We start from the raw sequence: 27,420 nt of genomic DNA on the forward strand, positions 1-27,420 counted from the left end.
ATATCAATTAGCACTAATTCTATGAATAAACAAGAATCACAATACCATGAATACAACTTCAATAATAAACAGATCATGTCTTCCACCTATGAATTTATCCACAAACAAGAATCACAATACCAGAACCAAACTTTCATAGAATACTTACACCAAGCCATCATTTCTCTCATTCACAAATATCATATTAGTACTAATTCCATTCACAAAGATCATGGTTAGATAAATTTACATTCATTCTAAGCTAGCATTTACATTCTATTGAGACAAAAAACAAGAATTACATCCTTACACAAATTGGCCAACAAAACTTGCCCATTGGGTCTGAATTATGTCGATCTCTCCTTGCGTATATGCATCTTTTGTATTGAACTACAAAAAGGAAAAAAAAAAAAGATAAATTCAACATAAGTTTACGTCCATTTATTAAATTAAAGCTAGCACTATATAAAAAATAAATAATTTACGTACGAGGCTAGTAATGGGAGTAGTAGGATTATGCACTATTTCGTGTATATACTTTTGCACATAGTACCCGCATCCTAAGAATCTAATTGACGAGGACACTACATATAAAGAAGTTGAAAACAATTGTTAAATTATTACAAAGAAGTCGAATGAACATAAATTGTTAAAAAATGAATACAAACCTTTACAGGTTTCCATTTTGGAGAAAAGCGATAGTGTTGGAGATCGTGCTTGGCTTGCCATGTTTTCAATCCACTAAATAGTTTAAAAACATTAGTTAAACATAAATACTTCAATTAATAGCTAAGAAAGTTCAATTACACTTACATATTTATAACTCCATGAAAATCTTCTTGAACCTTGCTTCGAAGAGAATCCAAAACATAAACACAATTTTCTTGTAGATTAATTACAATCAATATCCAATGATAACTATAATAAGCAAAAATTTTGAAATATTAGTACGTGTATAATGGAAATTAAAAATAACTTAAGAACTTATATCTACTTACCCTGTGTTATATGGAATGAGGACTAATTGGTCTAAATTAGTCAATTCTAGTTGATTGACTAAATTTATGAATCGGATATCTTGAGACTTCACATGTGGCGATATTCTTGCTTGATCAATTATAAAAAAAACTTCTTCGTAATATCACGACCACATTCATTCCAAAGATACCTAAACAAAGTAAAAGTTATTATTTATCAACATGAAACAAAGTATACATGAGTGAATCTAGATGAGTAGTACTTACGCAACGTATGTCAAAATACACATGTAGCCTATTTCAACCATATTGCAATATTGGAGCAGATCATCGCGGCCTAAATAAATAAATTTTTCTCTTCCAAATATATGCTCATCCAAAGAGATACGGATCATGTCTACATCGTTCATGTTATGCATGGCATGTCCATTCATAATTTGATAGTACCATTAGCGTTAGTATATTTGGAGGGCTGACTGAAGCTCTTAATTGGTGAATGATCCTACCATAACCAAAGTTACAAAAATTCAAAGTAGGAAAAATAATAAATAACCAAACTCATAAACTAAAAAGGAAACATATTTTTTTCTCGTCAACCATAACTAAGTTTACGAGGCCATTTTACGAAGTTTCCCATTGCTTGCTTTAAGAACTCTATTTTACCCTTCACAGGAATTGGTATAAGCAAATCTTCTCTAATGACAATGTCAATCAAAACTTTAACAGTTAAGCATGACACATCATCATCGAATGTTGTGGCTACTGCAACAATATTATCTACAGTTCCTATAGCCAAGTGGCATGGTGTCCCCTTAACAAATTTAAAAGAACTTATGTCATGCATGGTTAAGCACATACAATATGATTAAAATTTAAAAGTCACAATAAATAAATTACCTCCAAATCTTCTTTAGACATCTTCTCAGTATCTTCTGCTTTAAACATCTTCTCAGTATCTTCTTCAGATGCACTTAGTGCAACACTTCCAACAGATGATTTGGACTGATGAGATTGTTTGTTGTGAGTTCTTTCTTTTGACATTTTACCATGTCGAAATTTTTTTTGACTAGAGCCTTCTTCAATTTCTTGGCTCATAGAGGACTTTGGTTTTACTAATTTGAAATATTGAGAATGGGAAACAAAATCACCCATTCCTCTAACATTTCCCCAATGTTCTTCCGTACCCAATGCTTCGGTGATAACATCTTCACCTTCATGAACTTCAGCCAATTTATCCTGTAAAACATATTACAATTTTCACAAAATATCTATATCATCTTAAACTTATATATATGTCATCTTAAATTTTGCATAATATATACTTACAATCTGATTGGCACATTCTTGAGTAACTTCATCAAAGTATTCATTATTCTTTCCTTTTCTTACTTCTTTCCATAAAGTCGCCCGATAAGAAGGGTCATTCGATAGGTTCTACATGAACATACATATTTAATTAGCATAAACACATTAGAATAAAATATTTAATTTAAGTCAAATAACTCACTAATTCTTGGGCAAGATTCACATAGCCCTTCTAAGAAATGTGGTGATTATATACACATTTTGCACGTCTTTCTTTTTTAACACGGCTGATTTTCTGTACAACAAATCTAGTTGAAGTTACCTATCAAAACAATGATAATGTTGACATGTAATTTATTGTGAATGACTTACCTCCCATTTTTCACTCAATCGTTCGTTGACGAACGATGTCCAATGATCTTACTCTATAAGAGAATATTGTTGCGGTGGAAATTGCAAGATCGAAGATTCATTCTTAAATGGAAGTATGAACTTTTGAGTCAATATTGTCTTGAAAGTCCGAAACTTCCTAGATGCAGACATTAGTATATAATGTTTGGACTTAGAGTCCACATTGAACGACATCTGCACAATGAAAAAAAGTAGTTAAACAATAAACTAATAAACTACTATGCACATGAATTAAAAGTTTAGAACACATACCGCTGCACAATCAAAAAGTTTGTCTTTTAAATGATTTAGAACTTTTTTCCAAGAATCATACGTTATAGGAATTTGTTGTCGAACACAAACTTCTATATAACTCTGCATCTTCTTTGTGCCAGATCCAACCGGTTGTCCATGTTCATTATAATCGATGGTCAACCGTTGCCCAGATGTCCTTATTTGTGCCAACTCAGACATTGTAGTTAGGTCACGTGGTATACTTATTCTACTATATTTTTGTGGGATCATATTTCTATCATCCTCACTTCTACTTGTTGAAGTTTCCATGTCAATCTGAAAAAGAAAAAAAATATTACTCACAAAAAAAACATATAATCTTAATATTTAAATACATATAACCATAGTAAATGACATACCATGTTTAATACATTATTTATCAACCCATCGACCCTCACAGTCATGTCTAATGTATGTGGATGTTGTATCATCAATCTCAGTAAATGTATCAACATTGAACATTCTTTGGATACCTCCATAACCATACTCTTGTAGCATATCTTCTATTTCATCTTCATAAAAATCATCCTCAATTGTTCGTTGTGGAGATGTTAAAACAATTGACCAACCCGAATTTGCAGGGTCTTTTACATAGAACACTTGTTTTGCTTGAGAGGCTAAAATAAATGGGTCTGATTTATGTCCAATACAATTGAGGTCCACAATAGTAAACCCAAACTCGTCTGTTTTGACTCTAGTTCTACTCTCAACCCAATTAGAGTTGAATAAAATAAATGATAATCTATGATAGTCAAGCTCCCATATTTCTTGTATTACACCATAAAAGGTCATATCTGACATGACGGGCCTTTTATCCTTAGCACTAGAGGCTTGCATTGTGGTAGCCGTTATACTAACTCCACTATTTTTAACCCTCCTAACATCATCGGGATTCTTTGTGTGATAGTAGTAACCATTGACCACATAACCAGAATATTTTGCCACAATTGGACAAGGTCCATTAGCTATCCATCTCAAAGAAGGTGATATGGAATTTTTGGGTACTTCGAGAGCTAGTGCAACCTACGATATATTTCATAATATTTTAGTAGTTAACATTTAATTATACATCAAATAGTAGGTCTCTAGAGATTACCCGTGTGGACAACCACCGACTGAATGTACGATTATACTCTTCTTGAAGCCACTTTCTACTTTTATTTTTACCAGAATTGATCTTAGACAAAATATCCATATGTTGCCTATTATAAATGACAAAGTTAGTAGATTATTGAATAATCAAGTAACCTAAAACAAGAATAAGATGAAGATCTACATATTCGACGTAAGGAAGCACATCATTTACATTTTGAATGACATAAAGATGAGCTTGATCCAACTCATCCTTACTCGATCGGATAAAAGAAGCAGCTGACAATGCTCTATCAATGTTTGAATTCGCTTTCTTTGTTGATGAGTTTAGCCCAATAGAATTAACACCAGATACGAATTTAGAACAAAACTCTATAGTCTCTTCAACAACATAATTTTCTCCAACACATCCTTCTACTCGATTTCTATTTCGTACATAAGTTTTCAACACTTTCATGTATCATTCAAAAGGATACATCCACCTCAAATAAATAGGTCCACAAAACTCAACTTCTCTTACGAGATGCACTACAAGGTGTACCATTATTGTGAAGAATGATGAAGGAAAATACTTCTCTAAGAGGCATAGAGTGACAAAAATATCCTCTTGCATACCCTTTAACTGAGATGAATCGATCGCCTTGCAACATATAACATTAAAGAAGAAGCATATGCGAGTAATTGCAAGTCTTACATGTTTGGGTAAAATATCACAAATGGCTACCAGTAATAATTATTGCATAAGAACGTGATGGTCATGCGACTTAAGTCCATAACGTTTCAAATCTGTGAGCGACACTAAACTTTGAATGTTCGATGAATAGCCTTCAGGTACTTTAATTTTTTATAGTACCTTACAAAAGCTCAATTTCTCAGCTCGTGTTAATGTATAACATGCGGGAGGTAAAAAGACTTTTTTCTCTCCTACTTGAGGGGCTAAATCTGATCTAATGTTCAGTTCCACCAAATCTAATCGAGTCTTTATTCCATCTTTTGTTTTACCAGGAATCAAGCAATGTGCCAATAAGATTTGCACATACATTCTTTTCAATGTGCATCACGTCTAAACAATGTCGCACGTCAAGATACTTCCAGTATTCTAACTCGAAAAGAATAGAATTTTTCTTCGAATAAGTTGAAGTGATATCTCCACTATTCTTTTCTTTGATACTTTTCTTACCAAATGAATATTGATACTTACTTGTTTCTGCAAGAATTTCTTCCCCACTCAATGGTTCTGGACCAAATTCTAATTCTTGTGCGCCATTAAAAACTTTCTTTTGTTTTCTATATGGATGATGGCGGGGTAGAAACTTGCGATGCCCGAGATATGCCATCCTTTTCCCTTTTGGTAAATAAGTGGATGAAGTATTCTCTCCACAAATTGGACATGCATGATATCCTTTAACCGTACAACCACACAAGTTAGCATACGCAGGAAAATCATTAATGGTCCATAATAAAATGGCTTTAAGCATGAAACGTTGTTCTTCATATGCATCGTAACATTCTACCCCATCTTTCCAAAAATTTTTCAAGTCATCTACTAACGGAGCTAAATAAACATCTATGTCATTTCCCGGTTGTTTAGGACCAGATATTAGTGCAGTCAACATAAAAAAATTTCGCTTCATGCACAACCATGGAGGTAGATTGTACGTCACTAACATCACTAGCCAACAACTATATCTACTACTAAGATCTCCATGTGGATTTACCCCATTTGTCGAAAGAGCAAGACGAAGATTTCTAGGTTCTGACCCAAACTCTAGCCACAAATTGTCTATTTTTTTCCACGATAGGGCATCTTTGGGATGTTTTAATAAACCATATGTTTCTTTTTTTTTTAGCATGCCACGTCAATAAACTTGCTGTTTCTTTACTTCAAAACATTCTTTCAAATCTTGGAATTAGGGGGAAATACCACATGACTTTTACTGGGATATTCTTAGCCCTTTCGTTTAAATTTTTTTGAAGCTTCCATCTTGATGTACCACAAATGGGGCATACATTTGCATTAAAAAGTTCTTTTCTAAACAAGCAACAATCATTTCTACATGCATGAATCTTCTCGTACTTCATTCCAAGAGTACCCAACATCTTTTTTGCTTCATAAGTAGAAGTTGGAATTTCATTAGGACTAGGTAATATGTTATGAATTAATTCCAACAACTTAGTGAAACTCTTATCGCTCCATCCAAATTTAGCTTTTAAATTATATAACTTTACCAATGTAGATATTTTGGAAAAAGTTTTACAATTTGGGTACAATGGTTTCTTCACATCATCTAATAATTCTTCAAAATTATCAGATTTTCCACTAAAATAGTTATTGTATGTAGCCTCAAACATTCCAATTGTCATTAACATCAACATCATCCTCATCAACTTCGTCTCTTTCACTAGTAGACACATTTTCATTGTTTCTCTTAATCGGTAATGATTCACCATGAAAAATCCATGTCTGATAACTTTGATCTATACCATTAAAAAATAAGTGTTATCTTATTTTGTTCACATCTAGAGTCTTTGCATTAACACACTTCAAACATGGACAACTCATGACATTCGGTATATTTGAATGTTGTAGACCATTTTTAATAAACACCTCGACCCCTAAACCATACTCAGCTGACATTCTATTCATTTTCATCCATGACTTATCCATATTGTAAAATATGCAACTTAATCTACAAAAAAAAAAAAAAAAAACAATAACAAGGGAAAATTTAAAAGCATAAAATTATGATTGTAAAGTATGCAACATCAACAAATTTAGAACAACTAGACTTTTAAGATAAGTATCTTATAAATATTACCTTGTCTTTGTTATTAATGTTGTTATGAAGTCCTTTTTGTATCGGGTGCACCTTCTCCACTTGTCAACCTTTTTAAAACACGTCCAATGCAATCTTCCTATCTTCCTTCCAAATCTCCAAGAATCAAAATTTAGCCTTGCACGTCAAACTTGAACCTAACAAATGAAAAACTTCACTCAAAATCAAGTGTTGAATCAAAACAAATATCAATCCAAACAAATATCACAATAAACCGTGTCCTTAGATTTTGTATGAGTCAATATCAAGGAATAATAGCTCTTTTTTAGAGCTATCACATAATTAAGCTATAATCTCAAACCATTAAACTAAATCTCGAAACTAACATACCTTAGCAAAGATTATAACATATGGTGGATAATTTACAAAAAGGAATATGCGACTGAGTTAGTAGTTACTCCATAGTTCTTGACCCAAAGTTAGTAGTTACAAAGGATCCAACTTCATTAACAATAGGAAAAATATTACATACTACATATCAAAACAATTACTCCATAGGAGCTCCATAGCCCTCTATTTTCAAGCCGAGATCTATCATATCATCTCAGTTTCACATCTTTAATCACTGTTGTAATGGCCGGTAAATTTGCTTTTCTCACTCTCTTCTTCTTCTTTCCTTTCGTTTTCTTCCACTTCTTACCTATGTCTATCCAGGTCCTGCTTCCGTTTCCAAACATTCTTCAAGCTTATGGCTCTCTTCAAACCCTAGCAAGAGATGGGGTGAACTCTTCTTTCTTTCCTATACTCCATTTTGGCTCACTCTTTGCTGGGGAATTGTGGTTCCTTTCAAACTCTACGAGGTCTGCTTAAATTTTACTTTTCTCCTAATTCTATTTTTCTGCATTTCGATGGATTGTGAAAAGTGTTTGATGGGTTTTACTTATTTCTTTAGATGGGGTTTGATTATTCGGTTTATTGCTGAACTAAGCAGAAGTTTCTTTATACGTTTCTAGATTTTATCTTCTTCTCGGTTCACATTAGGTTTGGCTTTTTGAAGAAGTCAACAATGAAGAAAGGGGCATATTGTTGATTTATACATCTGGGGATTTGACAACTTTCGAAATGGAAATTTGTATTTAATTTGATGAGTGTCATTCAAGACAAGTGACGTTTAAACTGTTCTATCTTTCGTTTTCTGTCCAATATTAATAATGAAGACGATTTCTTCTTCTTCTTCTCTATTAGACCTTTACTTTCTATGAGTTCAACTTTTTAAAAGTCTAAACATCGATGTTCTTATTGACACAGAGGTTTACGGAATTGGAATATTTGCTTCTTGGATATTATTAGCAGCACTTCCTTCCTTTTTGATACCGGTGGTGTGGCCTGGAGAGGTATCAATTTACTAGCACTTCATTTAAATCTGTATGATTCTATTACAAAAGTTCATTCGCATGTTTGTTTCTGTGAACTTGTGGATAATACGGATCCACATAATTCTTATCCAAGATTGATGGTTCTCTTAAACCGATATGAAACTGAATATTAGTCACAATAAATAAATCGAGATATGATCAATTGAAGACAAAGAGGAAGGAATACTTATGATCAATTCATCACCTGTAACTTGAGGTGCTCAAAGTGACGAAGATAAAGTGATCATATTTACTTGGAATTTGTTGCAGGCTGACCCCAGTTTGCCTTGGAAAGATCGATATTGGGTGAAGGTTAGTTCTCTACCTTTTGTATGTGGATTACTCTTTTGTTTTTGTAAGTTAGCAATTCAGAAGAAGCAGCTATATCATCAAAGCTAATCTACAATAAATATTAAATAAAAATAAAACAGAAATAATTTAAGAAAATGTATTACGACAATCTGACTCTTGCTAGAGCCCAATTAACCCCTACAACCTTGTATCTAAGGTTCAATCTAGCCTTATCGAAGAATACAATGTTATCGGAGTATTAATACAAGGGAAAGTTGAGATCAGATGGATTGATCTTCTGGGATATGCAATCTGGTGTATCAAAATACCATAAAAAAATTGGTATTTCTAATTTATCCATTGGGATTGGCTCTTCTTCTTCTGTGAATATAGTTCAGAAGAGGAACCCACCTCCTAAAAATCCCAACCCAAATCAGAACAACAATCAGGCATAACACACCAATAGTTAGAGAGGAGGATGATCTCGAGTCATACCTCTAAAACAAGAAGAAAGCTGAAGAACGATCGACGGCGAGTGAAGAAAGCTGAAGAACGATCGACAGACGGTGATGGAAGAAAGTTGATAACGATCGACGGACGACGAGGGAAAGGTTTAGGGATTGGGCGAGGTAAGGTTTAGTGACGGTACGACAGAGAAGGGTTTGGGCGTAAAAAAGAGAAGGAGCGCGCGATTTAGGGATATATTATTTACTAAAATATGAAAAAAAAACATTACACCTTTAATGTTGGTTTTAAACCAACATTAAAGCCCATCTTCAATGTCGGTTTAAAACCGACATTAAAGATCCATTTTTTTTTAAACCGACATTATACATCTGATTTCACTTTTTCCAATCGATATTAAATCTCGAATTTCTTCTAGTGGTAACAAAATACCGCTTTTGCATAATCAAGATTTTTTTTTTCTTTTAAGAAAATTGTGCATAATCAAGATTAATTGCTTGCTGCCATCGAGTGCACTCTTTCTTTTTCTTCTTATTTTTTTAGAAAACTGTACTTTTGAATTTGGTGCATTGGTGTTTTTTAAAAATTAATAAGTGAATTAGCAGAAATTCAATTGAATGTAAATATTGGAGAAAGACCTTTTGAGGATAAAAGACAAGATTTTTTTTTTAAAAAAAATATTTTTTTTATTTTGTATAATTTGATAGGTTACAAAAAAACAATGTCTTCACCTTCTACAACTAAAGATTCGCCAAGTCCAAATATAACTCCAATTTCAAGTCCAATTCTAAGTCCAAGCCAAAATTCAACACCAGATTTTAACTTTAGGCTCCTCAAATGAAGATAATTTGAGTGTTGATGATTGTGTTATTCTTGGTGAGGACAATGAGAATGGATCTTTAAAGAGGAGATTGACATCAGTTGTTTGGAACCATTTTAAGAAGCAAAAAATAAATGGAGTAGATAAGGCGCTTTGTAATGATTGCAAACAAAAATTAGGAGGTGAGAGTAAAAATGGAACCAAACATTTGCATGACCGTATTAAGATATGCCCTTATAAAGGACAAAAGGATATACGAAAATCCCCATTGAATCCTAATAGAGAGAAGAACAACACATTGAGTTTATATAATTTTGATTAGGACGCTGTAAAAAGAGTGTTAGCTAGGATGATAATCAAACATGAATATCCTCTCTCGATAGTTGAACATGAAAGTTTAATGAATTGTAATATCATCAAAGTTATTTAAGATGGTGTCAAGACACACAAAGAAGGAAATCTTAAAGATTTACGAGACTGAGAAGTTGAAAACCATGATGTTGTTGAATGAGATGAATGGAAAAATTACCCTTAAATGAACATATGGACTTCAAACACCAAACAAAAGGTTATATGATTGTCATTGTACATTTTGTTGATGATAGTTAGGTCTTGTGAAACAAAATAATCAGATACATCTATTTAACATTCTAGAGTACTTAATTTCTAATTATTTGTACATAGATTGATTTTATATTTTCAAATATATGTTTTAAGTTTATATATGTCTATTCTCCACACACTTTTGAGATACCTCACGGAGAAGTAATGAAATATTTGTTAGACTAGAATATCAACTGAAAATTGTCAATATTGTACAAATAATTCCATAGTTAATATGCTTATTGATAATCTATTTGAAAATTTAATCTTAGATGAGAGTTTATTTCATATACGGTGTTGTGCTCATATTCTAAATTTAAGTCTGAAAGATGGGTTGACAGTGATAGGAAATGAGATTGAAAGAGTTCGTAGAAGTGTGAGTTTTTTGGTACATAAAAAAAAAAATAAAGAGAAATCTGAGGAAACTGCTCGTCAATTAAATATATATGATGGTAGGATGTTGAGTCTTGATTGTTATACTAGTGAAATTCTACATATTTTATGTTAGCCACCACATTGAAGTATAAGACAATTTTTTATCGATTGAAACCATGAGAATTAAAGTTAAAATGTTTACCTTTAGATCAAAATTGGGTATTGGCAAAAGAGATATGTGAGAAACTGATAATATTTCATCACGTGACTGAAATATTTTCTGGAAATATTCTATTATTTTTTTTTCCCAAAAATTTTTAAATTGAAGTTGACTATTTCTGAATGAATGAATTTTAGCTTCCAAGACATAAGAGACATGGCTTCAAATATGATTTCAAAGTTTAATAAGTATTGGAAGAAAATTCATGGTGTAATGGTCATAGCTGCAGTTTTAGATCCACATTACAAATTGAAGTTGATTGAGTTATACTTCTCTAGAATTTATGGAGATACTCTTTTCAAGAGATGGAAAAGATTAAAAATATTTGTTCAGATTTGGAGAAAGAATATTAGCTGAAGCATAAAAGTGAAAGTGATGATTCTCGCTCTAAAAATTTAAGTGGAACATCAAAGAATATTGAATTTGATGATGATTATGACTTGTTTGTATCAAATTCTAATAAGATGAATTAGAAGTAATAATTTGATGCATATTTAGATGAACCTATATTACCCCGATCATCTAACTTTGACATTCTGAGTTGGTGGAAATCGAATGGGGTCAAGTATCCATTTTATAAGAAATTGCTATAGACATATTAGCCATCCCGTTATCTAGTGTTGCATCAAAGTCTGCTTTTAGTATCTGTGGTAGGATTGTAAGCCCACATCGTAACAAACTTCATTTGAAGATAATAAAGGTTTTGATGTATGCTCAAAATTGGATTGCAACTGAAGTTTTGACAATTATGTTAGTTTATTTATATTTACCTATATTTAACATTTAATATATAAATAAAATTCTTTTGTATTATAAATATGTGACAACATAAGGTATTAGTACGAAAAAAATAAATGGTTAAACATTTAGCAACTGTTTTAGAAGATGCACTCTGATGAAGATGAGTGATGACTAAGGTATATACTCAAGGATTAACATTATTTTGTTATTACTTTGTTAAGTGGTTTTGTTGTCTACTTATTTTTTATGACATTATTTGTTAATTATATTTTAAATATAGAAATAATACTCAAAACTAAGGACGGAATGATGTCGAGAAAGGAGAAAAGATAAACATAAAGTCACCTGTGTGAAGAGAGAAGGACGAGCAAGTTTATGATTGTGGTTGTTATATAAGACATTTGACTTTATTTTATTTCAAACTTTTATTTGAACTTTATATAATATAAGTTGTAAAGTTATTTCATGGATTTTTGAGGTTGTGAATTGTGTTTATTTCATGGATTTGCATATATTAAATTTTGTTTGTTTTGTTTTTGTGGACTAGTGCATTCTAAACAAAGTACCTCAAATTTTAAAAAAATGTTATTACGTATATCATATAACATTTTAAATGGGATCCTCAGGGGGAGTTGATAGAGGAATCCCCACCGGGATTAAAAAGGGAAACGGGGAATCCCCACCCCATCCCCACCTTCAAATGGTGGGCACAGGGGTAAATTCCCCCATTGGGGATGGGGACAGGGAATCCCCCCAGCCCCGTTGTCAACCCTAATTTTAGCATTTCTTTGTAAAGATTTCAAAACGTGGTTTGGATACAAAATACTTGTATATATTAGAAAAAAAATCAAAGAAGTATATAGATACAAGTGTGTTTACCGACCAAATTTTAAAAATAAAAATCAAAAAATAAAATAGTATTATTAAGTAATATACATTATAAATGTAATATTAGTGTAGATATCCTAATTTCATAAACCTTTCATTGAATTCCATGTTGTAACATACACCTTCCATTAAATTTTATATTATAACACACACCATTCTATATCCTATAAATAGTGGTGCCTTTGTAAGACACGTCGTTGCCTTTTTGGCCCTTAATCTCAAATTAATTAATTTTAATTAATTAATTAATTAATCAATATTTTGATGATAGCAAACTCAATTTTTAACTACTGAAAATCTTCTTGTTTTAGTCTATCCATAACGTAGAGCTCGGAACAACGATTCCAACACCTCTTGAATCACTCAAATCAGAGCTAAAACGAAGACGATATGACCGAAACAAGTCTATAGAGAAAATACCATGGTGGATGACGTGGCATAACCAGACCATTTGCATGTAGACATGTGACAACATATTAGTTGAATGATGGATCATTAAGAGTTAACATATGGACTTTTGATTTTTGGATTTATTTAAAATAAAAAATTGAAATTTAAAAGGAAAATAAATTTAATATTATTTTATGTTTGTGTCTAACGGCTAGTTTTTTTACACATGGTATGTTTTTTATTTTTGGATTGACTTTAAAGAGAATAAATTTAAAAAGAAAATGAATTAAAAGGAAAATGAATTTAATATTATTTTATGTTTGTGTCTAACGGTTAGTTTTTGACACATGATATGTTTTTTTATTTTTTGGATTAATTTTAAAAAGAAAATGAATTTCAAAAGAAAAGGAATTTAATATTATATTTTGTTTGTATCTAACGACTAGTTTAATTTAAAATCTCCACCATTGATTTTTCTTTTCCTTTCCAATGGTCCAAATTAATTGTAGTTTCTAAAAATTTTTCCATCTCTATATAAACCATCTTCCTCTCCAATTTTTAAACCAAAAAAATTTTATATTTCATAATCCTCCAAAACTCAAAAGTTCCATTGTTACTCTCTCTAAGTTCCCAATTTTTTTTTTCTTTTAATCTTATTCTTGTATTGTGAGAACAAACTTGTTGAGTACTTAAATTTGTAAATCCACTCTAGTGAGAGTTGTATTGTGTTCTTCAAAAATTCCAATATTTGTAACGGATCGGGTTTGCTCTTGAACCCGTAAAAGGAGCGGTAATGTAACGGTTGGACTCTAATCCGTGGAAAGAGTCGAAAATTTATTCAAATTCCCAAAAGGCGCTTGGGGAGTGGAGTAGGTTGAGTTTGACCGAACCACTATAAAAATTACGGTGTCTTCTTCTCTAACTCTTTCCTTTTTATTTTTGCAATTAATTTAAGCAATTTATTGTATGTTTTAGTTTGTTCTTATTTATTTGCTAAAATTTGATAGAATTAAATTATAATATTTTTGTCATCTTATTTGTTACATAAATTGAATTTTTCTTATTATTTATAAAAAGTGTATTAATTAGTTTAATTGGGTTAATTTAGAAAAAAAAGTTTAATTAAACCATATTCATCCCCTATAGGCTTGCCATATCGATCCAACACACGCCACAATTGAATTCAATTGTTCTCTCTACTTTTTTCTCTTTATTTTATTCTTTACTTTGCTTCTTTTTGTTCTTGTTTTGTTCTCATATTGCTCTAATTCTATAACTCTTTATCAATACGAGTCTCTACCACTTTGAAGATTTTGTAGGGATTGGATTTGATTCATTGGAATATCAAGAACGCTAAAGACTCGCCAGAATTTTCTCCACAAATGTTAGGTATTTAGAATTTTGTTAAAATATGGTGAGAATTTCGATTTTGGTGATTTGGTCTTATTTGCATTAGAAGAAACAAAATTATTATTTATACTTATGTGTTTGATGTATTCATCATTGGTTTTCTGAAAAGCACCTAAAAAATGCTTTTCTCGCCTTCGAATTTGGAGCTAAAATTGCTAGTTTACATAATTTGATATGGTTTATTGAGCCAATTTCAGGATACCGAGTTACTAGGGCTAGTTGAACTTATTTGGATAAAAACTTGATGCAAATGTCTAAAAACAAAGGCTTCAAGACCATCCAATACAAGGAGAAGTGAAAGAGCAAGTTGGGCAAATCACTACGGAAGAAAAATAGGGCAACGTTGAAATGCTGCCAATAGCGTTGTGATGCTACGATATGAAGGCAACTATTATCTACATTAGTGTCGCGACGCTGCTTATAGCGTTGCGATGCTGTGGGTGCTACTCATAAAATAAGTCTTCTACCAACATTTAAAAGGGGAGGCCAACTTGGTGAAATTTGGAGACTTAAATTGAAAGAGATCCTCTAGAGAATGAAGCTATCACTGAGATCAATTCGAAACTCAACAACGAAGGTTCAAGAGATCGAGATCATGACACAAACGGTGAAGGGAAATCGTGTTTGTAAAACCCGAGTTTTAATTACCTCACTTAAATATGTTTAAGGATAAGGAAGTGAAAAGGGAAATGTTTAAGTATGAGGATCTTAGCTCTCGGGTGTTTAATAAGCTAGCCTTGCAAAAAAAGAAAATTTGGCTAAGTGTTGGTCGTGGAAATGGTGGCTGAGCATCGAGTAAGCACAAGGCAGGCAACGAGTAAATGCCACTGAGCATTGAGTTTGAGCAATCAAGGAAGGGTCGAGCGTCAAGTATAAGCGATCGAGGAAGGGTTGGCATCAAGTATCCCATCGAGTATTCAGTAGAGAACCATCGAAATTTCCATCAAGTAATGACCCTTTCCCATCAAGTTTTTCCATCGAAGATTGAATTTGCTCGAAATGTTTAGCTTAAAATTTTCTTTTAGTTATCCAAACAATGGCTCAATCTGGGCCCTTAATCTCCATTAATGGGTGAGGTGGCTTAAGGAGATTTCATGCATAGGGGCTGAATGATAGTATAAAAAGGGAAGAGAAGCTCAAGAGCTCGTTTTGGACGATTCCTTCGAGCAAATGAGGCGAACTTAGTACCGTTGGAAAGTTCTATGAGTATAGTTTCTGAATCCAAGCCATTAGAATGAAGTCTCACTAGAAGAAGGTCGGAGAATGAAGGAAGTATCGATGGGTTCTATTTTTGGGCGAATCCAGGCCGTCGACGAAGAAATCAAGATCTAGGTTGAACCACATGAAATTTCAAGCTAAAAACTTAAGGTAATATTGTTATCACCTTTATGAGTAAGTTTATAGAAGAAACTTTTTCAAGATAAGGTCTGGGGTTTGAGTTACGTATTTTGGAAACTAAACATAGAAAGTGTTGAACAAGTAGGCAGCTTTGCAATTTAGGGCCATTGGGGAAGATTTAAAGTTCTAGATCAAACCATGAAGAGTTTTATGCTGAAATTTTGAGATAACATTGTTAACACAATTCGAAGAATGTTTGAAGAAGGAATTTTGTTAAAATGAGTTTTAGATTTCGAGTTATTGACATTAGAACCTGAATCTGGAATTTGTTGGGCGAACAGGCATACTTGCTAAACATGGGTTTGGCACCCAAAAAATCCTACTAAGTACTGGGTGTGGTCGTCCGAAAGGAGGCAATCAGCTGAAGTCTAAACCTTTTTAAATTTGACTAAGTACCCGACACCCTAAAGTAAGTTACGAAGAATTGAAAACGAAAGGAATAAATGTGAGCTTAATTTTGAAACATGGGTCTTGCACTTTTCTACAGGAAACTAGTTCTTGGAGAGAACTTTCTGAACAGGAAATGGCTTTCAAGGTGGGAATGGGTGAAGTCATTTCAGCTCATGCAGTAGAAGATATCAAGCTATTTTTTGGAGAGTATTTTATCTTACTTAGGAATGTGTATTATATGCCTAAGATGAAAAGAAACTTAATCTCTATTTTCTGTTTGCTAGAAAATATGTACAGAATATCTTTGAATCTAATGAAGTATTTGTTTTTCTCAAGAGGTGTTCATATTTGTTATGCAAGACTCAAAAATAACTTGTACATATTAAACCCAACTGAAGTAAAGGTCATTCTAAATATAAAGATGTCTAAAATGGCTGAGACTTAAAATAAAAAACAAAAAAATTCTCCTAATGCCTATCTTTGGCACCTCAGACTTGGTCACATTAATCTCAATAGAATTGAGAGATTAATAAAAGAAAACGGTCATCTAAGTCAATTAGAAGATAGTTCTTTACCTCCATGTGAATCATGTCTTGAGGAAAAAATGACAAAAAGATCTTTTTCTAACAAAGGTATTCGTGCCAAAGAACCTCTATAAAAACACGAGGAGGCTATCAGTATATCGTCAGTTTTGTTGATGATTACTCGAGATATGGCTACATTTACTTAATCAGTCACAGGTTTGAAACTCTTGAAAAGTTCAAAGAATTTAAGACCGAAATAGAAAATTTGTTAAGTAAAAGAATTAAAACATTTTGTTCTGATCAAGGTGGTGAGTATATGGATTTACAATTCCAGAACTATCTAGTAGATCATGGAATTCAATCCCAACTCACAGCACCTGGAACACCACAACAAAACGGTATTGCAGAAAGGAGAAATCGAACCTTGTTAGACATGGTCCAGTTGATGATGAGTTATGCTAAGTTATCTCAATCTTTTTAGGAGTATGCAGTACAGATTGCAATATATATTCTAAACATTGTTCCTTCAAAAAGTGTTTCAGAAACACCATATGAGTTGTGGCAAGGACGCAAAACTGGTTTACGTCATTTTCATATATGAGGTTGTTCAGTACATGTGTTGGTACAAAATCCTAAGAAACTGGAAACACGTTCAAAGTTATGCCTCTTTGTAGGATACCCCAAAGAAACAAAAAGAGGATTTTTTATGATCCCTAAGAAGACAAAGTATTTATATCGACAAACGCTACATTCTTGGAAGAAGATTATATAAAAAATCATCTACCTCACAGTAAACTAATATTGCAAGAAATGACCAAAGATGCTATAAAAATATCAACAATAGTTGTTAATCAAGCTGGTCCATCAACAACTGTTGTTGTCCTATCACATCCATCTCAAGATTTGAGTATGCCTTGACGTAGTGAAAGGTTTATTCAACAACCTGAATGCTATATGGGTTTAACAGAAACTCAAAACATCATACATGATGATGGATTAGAGGATCCATTAACCTTTAAAAGGAAATGGAAGATGTTGACAGGGAACAGTGGATAAAATCCATGGAAGTTGAAATGGAATCTATGTACTTCAATCTGTCTGGGAACTTGTAGATCAACCACGTGGGGTTAAATCTATAGGCTGCAAATGGATCTACAAGAGAAAACGAGACCAAACTGACACGTGCAAACCTATAAAGCCAGACTCATGGCAAAAGGTTTTACCCAAAGAGAATGGGTTGACTATGAAGAAACCTTTTCTCCTGTTGCCATGATAAAATCGATTAGGATACTTATATCCATTGCCACATATTATGACTATGAAATATGGAAAATGGATGTCAAGATAGCTTTTATAAATGGCCATCTTGATGAAAGTATTTTTATGTCTCAACCAAAAGGGTTCATCGAACAAGGACAGAAGCAGAAAGTCTGTAAGCTTAAACAATCCATTTATGAGTTAAAACAAGCTTCAAGATCCTGGAATATAAGATTTGATACTGCGATCAAATCTTATGGCTTTGAACAAAATGTTGACGAACCTTGTGTATACAAAAAGATAGTCAACAAGACTGTAGCATTCTTAGTTCTTTATGTTGATAATATCTTGCTCATTGGGAATAAGATAAACTTCCTTGCTGACGTAAAGAGATGGTTAGCAACACAATTCCAAATGAAATATTTGGGTGATGCTCAATATGTTCTAGGAATATAGATCTTTCGAAATCGAAAGAATAGAACCCTAGCACTATCTCAGGCATCTTATATTGACAAGATGTTGTCGAGATATAATATGTAAAATTTCAAAAGATGTATGTTACCTTTTAGACATGGAATTCATTTGTTAAAGGAACAGTGTCCTAAGACACCTCAAGATATTGAGGAAATGACAAGAATTCCATACGCATATGCAGTTGGGAGTTTGATGTACTGTTATGTACATGCCCTGGCATATGCTTTGCAGTTGGAATCGTCAGTAGGTTCCAATCCAATCCAGGACACAGTCATTGAACTGTTGTCAAAAATATCCTCAAGTATCTAAGGATAAATGAGGGACTATATGCTTGTGTATGGACCTAAGGATTTGATCCTTACTAGATACACTGATTCTAATTTCCAGACTGATGTGGATTTAAGGAAATCTACTTCAGGATCAGTTTTCACTCTCAATGGAGGAGCTATAGTTTGGAGATGCATTAAGCAAAGTTGTATCGTTGGCTCCACAATGGAAGTAGAATACGTAGCCGCATGTGAAGCCGCTAAAAAAGCAGTATAACTACGCAAATTCTTGGCTAACTTGGAAGTAGTTCCAAATATGCACTTACCTATCACACTGTATTGTGAAAATAGTGGTGTTGTTGCCAACTCGAAAGAACCATGGAGTCACAAACGTGAAAAACATATTGAGAGAAAGTATCATATCATCAGAGAGATAGTAAACTGAGGAGACGTGATCGTCACAAAGATAGCCTCTGAAGACAACCTTGCTGATCCATTTATGAAGGCCCTCTCGACTAAAGTGTTCGAGGGTCACCTGGTTGGATTAGGACTCCGAGCAACATAATCAAGGCAAGTGGAAGAATATCTATGGTATTAAAGATGCCCTAGTTTATTGTATTTTCTCTTTATGTTTCTCAGCATTGTATTGTATATATTTGTTTTCACTGAAGTTTTAGTCCAAGTGGGAGATTGTTGGGAATGTCCTAGAACTTTTAGTTCGTAAATTTTTTATTGAACATTCTATTTATCAATAAAATGTTATTGAGTATTTTATTCAATAAAGTTTTTGATTTTCCATTCTATTATGAAAATCCAATAAACATATTCATGGCTATAGTATGAATACTTTAACTTTATGTGGTGACATAAACAAGATCAAGTTAATAGTATATAGCCTAAATGGTCTATAAATATATGGATGAAATTGAGTATCTCATCCTGGTAACACTATTGGATGCAACCTATTTTGTATAGGTAATACAAAGGATGTGATCCACAGATCATTCATGTAGAGACATGTAAGTGGGGACATCCTATGTAATGAGTTTGCATATAAACTGAACCACGAAACAATCACTTTTCTTTATAACGACCGTTTATTGTTAAAATTAATTATTTCATACTTAAGTAACCTAGGATAACTCGATCTTAATCCTGAGCTAGCTATGAACTCCTGTTTATTTGGGATTATCCTTTGATCTGCATGGGTGAGAGTAGTCCAACAACACTACTCAATAAGCCTTCCATTTTGGGGATAAGACCGGATGGATGGATGGGGAGATAACTCTGCAAGATGGAATTTACTCCTACCCATTTTAGGGTTACCAGATGGTTGTTCTCTTAAGTGTTGATTCCAGGTCTTGAACAAGCAGGCCCCGCCTTCTCATGATAGAGAATAACGTGATTCACAAGTAATATTATGAATCCAAATTGTTCATTAAAGGGTCAGTGGAAACTTAAGAAACAAGATGTATTTACAGGGGTAAAACGGTAATTTTGACCCAACTGTAATTACGAATGACATGTGAAGGATTGACTTATTGATTATGGTTTATATGGACAAAAATATATATACAGTGAGGAGAGTGCAACTATCAAGCGATAATGGTGTGTCTTGATAGTTAACGAATAGTAATTAATTTGTTAGTAATTAATTCGATTAAAGAATTTTAACGAATTAATTACAGATCGTTGGAGCTCATGATCTGTAGGTTCATTAGGTCCCTCTACTAGCTCATTAAATTGGAATAATAAATTGAGTATTGATTAGGGTTATGAATTTAAAATGTTCAAATTCAATTTTTAGGGTTTTCGATTGATTGTATATGATACAATTATAAACGTTTAATTTAATTGAAGTTAAACGAAATTAGAAAATCAATTAGTATTTAAATTATGATTTAAATATAAAATTGATTAATTGGTGATATCAATATTTTATCAATTTAATATTTAGATGTTAAATTAATATTAATTAAAAATTAGTTTTATTTAATTAATTATTTTTAATTAATTTTATAAAACTAATTTTAATAATAAAATAATAATGATTTTTGAAATCATTTTTTAGTTAGTGGATTTTTTCAATTTTTGGGAAAAATCCACTAACCTTTATGTTAGATAATCACCAAATTCCATTTCTGTTTTGCAATGATCTTCAAGCTGGAGCTGTTCTTCATGCAACCATATACATTTGCATGAATTCTTCCTATATATAGAAACTCCATGCATGAAGATCAAAGAGGATACTGAGATATACTTTCTGAATTGGTAACCTGAAAACCCTACTCTTATTCTTCATCAATACAACTTGTTTATGTGTTTCCATCACACGTTCCATATTGAGCATAGTAGAGAAGATCTCGGTGGCAGTCCTCTTGCTACTTCAAGCTCTATCTTGGTGGATTTCAGTCAAATTTATGAAGGATAACTTCAAAGGTAATATGTGTTTCAAACTCTCTTTTGAATATCATATGAACAACATGCTTGAAATTCAAATTAAATGTAGTTTAAGTGCTTATTGATTCCATAATATTCCATTGCATGATATATCATTCATTCTCATCAATCTTAAAAGAAGTTCCCAAAGACTGTGAGTGACTCTAATGTTTACAAATGTTTATGAATGATTTAGCAAGTCATACTTTAATGAAAGTTACTTATTGATAGCCAACCTCAAACGTTTGCCAAGCTATTTACTTTACTGATGTTTACGTATGCTTGATAGATTAATAACTTATAAAGTATGGATAGGTATGGTCCAGGCATGATGTTCTTAAGTAATTAATGTCTAGTGCTTATGAAGTATGTTGCCCTAGACACAGCTTGAATGGTTAGCGCCTGCTAATAGGGAAAGCTAAGTCTATAAGACAAAGCTAAATGTGATGTTTATGTGAATGACTCCTAGTAAAGTATGTTTAGCTCAATACCTTGAAGTGGTAACCGAGCTTAAAGGTGGTTTAAGATATGATCCTAGCTACGTACACATAGGGCCAATGGGACTAGAAAGGTGATGGACGGAGGAGCCACATCCCAGGAGATGAATTCAAGTTTTAGTAAAACTTGTTAAAGAAGAATGCTATACATTGAGTTGGTTCTGCATTAGTAAGAACTATGAAGAGTGATAAACTATGTGATTTCAACGATAATTATTGATAAGTTTATATGTTTTCAAACAATTAAGTTTCATGAGATTGCTTAGCATTTTCCTCAAGTATGTACTTGTTTTATCGAATGCCAAGGTGATACGTTAGCCTTATTTCAGATTAAGTATTCTATGTTGAAGCATGTGTTCTAAAGACTGTAGCTAAGTTTCTACAAATGCTAAGCTTAAAGCTATATTCTGAAAGATTCATAATATATATGATTTTAAAACATGATATGTTTTTAGTAAGTTAGATACTTAAAGCATGGAAGGTGTCTAGGAAGTATCTAAGGTGTTGATGGTACTTAGTAACTCCACGTGCACGTAGAAAGTTCTGAAGAAGAGGCTGAAGTATGGGTCTCTTAGGCCATATTTGAGAGGCTAAAGTATGGGTTTCTTAGGCCATATTTCAGTAACCTGAGGTCGAAGTATGGGTCTCTTGGCGTGATACAGACATTGCGAGCTTGAGCGATGAATGCTCATTCTTAACTAAGATTTAGGAAGTATTTACAGAACGTTATTATGTTTTATGTTTCAAGTGTTATGCAAGATGTTCGATGAGTTACAATTAAATACATAAGTAATGGTCAAAAGTGACACACCTCAAATAAAGTTATAGTGGAAGTTGGATCGGAGGGTCCCTCCCCAACCAAGCTTTAGTTCAGTAAAGTTATGCTCAAGAGCAGACCAAAGAAGTCACTCTTTTGTAAAGATATTTAATGTGGAAGCTGAGGCCTAAGGGCCTCCCAGAGATGATGTCTATGATGCCTATGTTATGTTTAATTACTAGTTGAGAAGTTTTATGTAATTACTTGCTTGACTAATTTCTCAGTTTTTAGCTACGCTTTTCAGTTCATGATCTCTTTGTTAAGCATGATTGATGTGTATATCTTTTACATTCAAAGGTTAGTCACTCACTGGGATTTTAGCTCACTCTGTTTAAATGTCTTCTCCACAGGTAGCAGTCACTCCCCAGAAAAAGACTCTGTTGTTGCTCTTCCACTCAAGACCGAAATGTTAGGAAGCCTAAGCGTGGGTTATGTATAAAGTAGTATGCATGTATTATGTCATGTAGGGACTACTTGAGTGTGTTGGGCTCACTACTTATGTAAAGTGTATATGTTGTATTATTGAAGAGTAACGTAGAACCCTATAAATGATTGTCATTGTCTTAAGTTATGATTAAGTATCTATGCATTTCAGGAATCTAAGTTAGGTTAAGCAGGTTAGTACATAGTAAGTGCCAGCGAGAGGGTTGGTAACTGCTGCAGTCACACCTCCTTACAGATCATTTGGGAAATCTGGGAGGGGGTGTGACAGTGTTACCTTTCCATCTTTCTTCTTTATTCTCTATGGCAATTTTATGTGCTAGATCTCTAGTTTTTGTAAACATAAGTAGCTAAATCTCTCAATTCTAGGGTATTGTCTTTGCTATGAATTTAATTGATTAGTTCTTTGACGTTTGAATTGGTTGTCTGATGGTTGAATTTTAATTTCTCCATATGAATTTATTTATTTAATTGGCCATTGAACAAACATATTTTGGGCTAAATTTCATGCTTGAGAAAGAAAAGTTTGGCTGGAATTGAGCAATTAGACCAATATTTGATAATGTATGAGAATGATTAAAGGATAATAAGGTCTGCAAGCGAAGGAACGATAATGCGGTACTGTTATAACATTGAGGAAGAAATTTAATATGATGTAATTATGCTAGAATAGGTTAAGCTTAAAAAAGAATACCTTGATCATAGACTTCTAAGCTCATTCGATCTAAATAATTGATCTATATGTTAATAACTGATTCAGATTTCATAGCGAAACAACACCCTGGAACTATTATCTCATTGAATTGGTAGTCTTGTTTTCTTGTTTAATTAAGCTTCAACAACGAACTTCTCTTTTCGTGTGTCCAAATAAAATTGGCTTGAGTTTAACCATAGCTAACTGAAAATTCCTCAAACTCAATCCCTGAGGACGATACCCCAGTCGGGATTTTATTACTTCGATACATTAGCTTGCATGTCGCTATCAAGTTTTCGGCGTCGTTGTAGGGGATTGGCAATCTGATTTTTTTTTGTTAATTTGTGAAAGTGAAGCTAGTCTTAATTTGGATTTTATTTTATTTTATTCTCATTTTTTGTTTGAAATATTTGGTGTATGCGACGAAATCGTCGAACTAACATTTTTCATTTGGATCCAGAAATCGAATGGATATTGAGAAGAGTTGGGAGGAATTTGAGGATTGAATTTGCAACAATAAGAGACCAAGGTAACGTAAGGACCATTAAAGAATATTCTAGTCAGCTGTTCTAGTGTCACAGCTGGAATCGCTGAAACTCCAATTAATATAAACAATTTTGAATTAAAGCCTAGTTTGATTCAAATGGCATGAGATGGAGCACTCAAAGGCATACTGAATGGGGATCTGCATAAACACATTTGTGATTTCTTGATGATTTGTAGAATGGTAAAATAAATAGAGTTTCTAATGTTGCTATTCATTTAAGATTATTCTCATTTTCTTTGCAGGATAAAGCAAAAGATTGGTTGGAATCTCTTGCACCAGGAAGCATTACCAATTGAGAAGAACTGGCTCAAGCTTTCCTCAACAACTTCTTTCCACCACAAAATGAGCAGGTTGAGATCTAAGTTTTGCACATTTAGGCAAAGAAATGATGAACAACTGTTTGAGGCTTTGGAGAGATATAAGGAGTTGTTGCAAAAGTGACCCCGACATGGATACCCTGAATAGCTTCAAATTCAGTTATTTTATAACGGTCTGACCAGTATGACAAAATCTATCTTGGATACTATAGCAGGTGGTTCAATCTTTTCTAAGAGTACTGATATTGCTTGATCACTGTTAGAGGATGTGGCTGCAACTAGTTATAGGTCAGTAGAACGATTCACTTTAAAAGTGGCAGGGATGTATGAGCTTGATGAGGTAAATTTATTAAAAACACGGTTGGCTTCCTTAAATAATGCCATTAATAATTTTTCTACATGAAACCAACCCTCAATTACTTCGATGGTGGCTCATAATGTAAACCCATTGTGGAAGACACTTGATCCTAAATAGGCCAATTATTTGTATCAATCCAACCACTTCCAAGGATCACACTAGTCTTCTTAGTTTCCTTCATATCAGACGCATCAACCTACCCATTATCATCTAGGTTTGCGTAATCATGAAAACTTTTCATATGCTAACACAAAAAATGTTTTGCAAGCCCCTCCAGGTTTTCCTGCTTCTCCACTATATGTTGAGAAGAAACCATCTATGGAGGAATTACTAGGGGAATTTATAAAAGAATCAATGAGTAGGATAAACTTCTTGGAGAGTAACGAGCCATGGGAAAGCGATTCAGAGTATTAAAGTTCAACTTAGCCAGATCGCAACTGCGATGAATGATATGAAAAAGGGCACTTTCCCTAGTTGCACTGAAAAGAGCCCTAAGGAAGAATGCAAAGCAATGACCTTGAAAAGTGGGAGGAATGTATCTGAGCCAAGGGTGAATGAGGAAGAAGAGTACGTTACTGTGGAACTTGAGGTAGAGGAAGGAAGGGAAAGTAGTGAGAAAAGTGTTGATGGCAAGGTTGATGATGCACCTGTACCACCTGAATTAGGGAGTAATTCTGATCCCTTACCTTCTTTTCTTAATAAAATCCCTTACCCTCAACATTTTAGAAAAAATAATTTGGATGAGCAATTTTCTAAATGTCTAGAGATTTTAAAAAAATCACATTAATATTCTGTTTGCTGATGCTTTTAATAGATATCAAATTATGTGAAGTTCATGAAGAACATGCTTTCAAACAAGAAGAAATTTGAGAAATTTGAGATAGTGAGTTTGGCTGAGGAATGTAGTGTCATACTGCAGAAGAAGTTGCCTTAGAAATTGAAAGACCTTGGGAGTTTCAAAATCCCTTGCACTATAGGAAATTTAGCAGTAAGTAAAATTCTTTGTGATTTGGGAACATCAATAAATCTAATACCATTATCTTTGTATAGAAAGTTGAACATAGGGGAAGTGCAACCAATGGCTATTTCACTTCAATTGGTAGTTCTCTTACTTACCCTTATGTGTAGTAGCGGATGTGTTAGTGAAGGTGGATAAGTTCATCTTCCCAGCGGATTTCATAGTGTTGGATATAGAGGAAGATGCGGAAGTCCCAATCATCTTGGGATGAACATTTTTTTTTACCATATATAGGGCTTTGATAGATGTCCAACAAGGTAAGCTCACCTTGAGAGTAAATGAAGAAGAGGTAAATTTTAACATTTATCGAACCATGAAAATTTATGACCCTGTTAACACATGTCATATGATAGGTGTTGTAGATAACACTGTAGCTGAATTTAGGGAGTAAATCTTATCTCTTGATAAATTGAGTCAGAGCATGCTAAATTGTGATATGGATAAAATGAACTTTTCAGATGATGAAGTTGCATTCTATTCTAAATGTTTGGAATGTTTGCCTGTTTGTTTTACCAAACATCATTCTACTGCATTAATGTCTGTTAGTGAAAGTAAGTTAAACACACCACCCATATTAGAATTGAAGGAATTGCCTGTGCACTTATGATATGCCATTGTAAGAGAATCTTCTACCTACCTTATCATTATTTCATCTGAAATGAACAATGTCGAGGAAGAAAAATTGTTGAGAATATTTCGGGCACATAAGTCGGCTTTGGGTTGGTCAATCAGTGACTTGAAGGGTATTAGTCGTTTCATTGTGATGCATAAAATCTTGATGGAAGATACCTTCAGCCCCTTGGTTGAACACCAAAGGAGACTTAATCCTGCAATTAAAGAAGTGGTAAAGGTTGAAGTTCTTAAATTGTTAAATGCAAGAATTATCTATGCTATTTTTTATAGTTCTTGGGTGAGTTTAGTGTAGGTGGTACCTAAAAAGGGTGGGATGAAAGTCATAAAAAATGAGAAGAATGAGAGAATCCCCACTAGAACAGCGACTGAGTGAAGGGTGTGCATTGACTACATGAAGTTGAATAAGGCCACCAGAAAAAACCACTTTTCTTTGCCTTTTATTAATAAGATGTTAGATCGGTTAGTTGGTTATCCTTACTATTTCTTCCTTGATGGTTTTTTAGCTTACAACTAGATCGCCATAGCTCATGAGGACCAAGAGAAGACGATGTTCACTTGCCCATATGGGCATTTACTTTCAAGAGAATGTCGTTCAGGTTATGCGATGCACCAACTACTTTTCAAAGGTGCATGATGGTAATCTTTCACGGTTTGGTTGAAGAGATATTGGAAGTTTTCATGGATGACTTTTTAGTGTTTGACTCCTCTTTCGACTCTTGTTTGTCTAACCTGTCTATTGTTTTGTAGAGGTGCCAGAAAACCAATCTTGTCCTGAAGTGGGAGAAATGTCATTTTATGGTCAAGGAAGGTTTGTGTTGGGACACAAGGTGTCTGAGAAAGGTTTGGAAGTGGATAGGGCAAAGATTTCTGCTATAAAGCAGTTGCCTCCACCAGTGAATGTGAAAGGGATAAGAAGTT

The 27,420-nt window shown here is 33.3% G+C and overlaps 1 long non-coding RNA gene and 1 pseudogene across 4 annotated transcripts; one reads left to right on the top strand and one right to left on the bottom strand.

The window, feature by feature from the left end:
• Nucleotides 1-1,548: 1,548 nt before the first annotated feature.
• Nucleotides 1,549-5,854, bottom strand: LOC150034636 (uncharacterized; annotated as a pseudogene).
• Nucleotides 5,855-7,299: 1,445 nt separating this feature from the next.
• LOC120089901 (uncharacterized) lies at nucleotides 7,300-23,072 on the top strand. 4 transcript variants are annotated; one of them, XR_005485344.2, is made up of 7 exons: nucleotides 7,300-7,454; nucleotides 7,529-7,674; nucleotides 8,123-8,208; nucleotides 8,500-8,541; nucleotides 14,333-14,411; nucleotides 20,905-21,180; nucleotides 22,845-23,072. It is a non-coding gene; the product is annotated as an uncharacterized LOC120089901 (long non-coding RNA). The 4 variants fall into 4 exon arrangements; XR_005485345.2 differs by having other exon boundaries at nucleotides 14,342-14,411; XR_016531103.1 differs by lacking the exons at nucleotides 14,333-14,411; nucleotides 20,905-21,180; nucleotides 22,845-23,072 and adding an exon at nucleotides 12,944-14,305 and having other exon boundaries at nucleotides 7,308-7,454.
• Nucleotides 23,073-27,420: the final 4,348 nt, after the last annotated feature.

This window comes from Benincasa hispida, chromosome 8 (genome assembly GCF_027475165.1).
Source record: "Benincasa hispida cultivar pf3 chromosome 8, pf3_genome.v1.1, whole genome shotgun sequence".
NCBI lineage: Eukaryota > Viridiplantae > Streptophyta > Magnoliopsida > Cucurbitales > Cucurbitaceae > Benincasa > Benincasa hispida.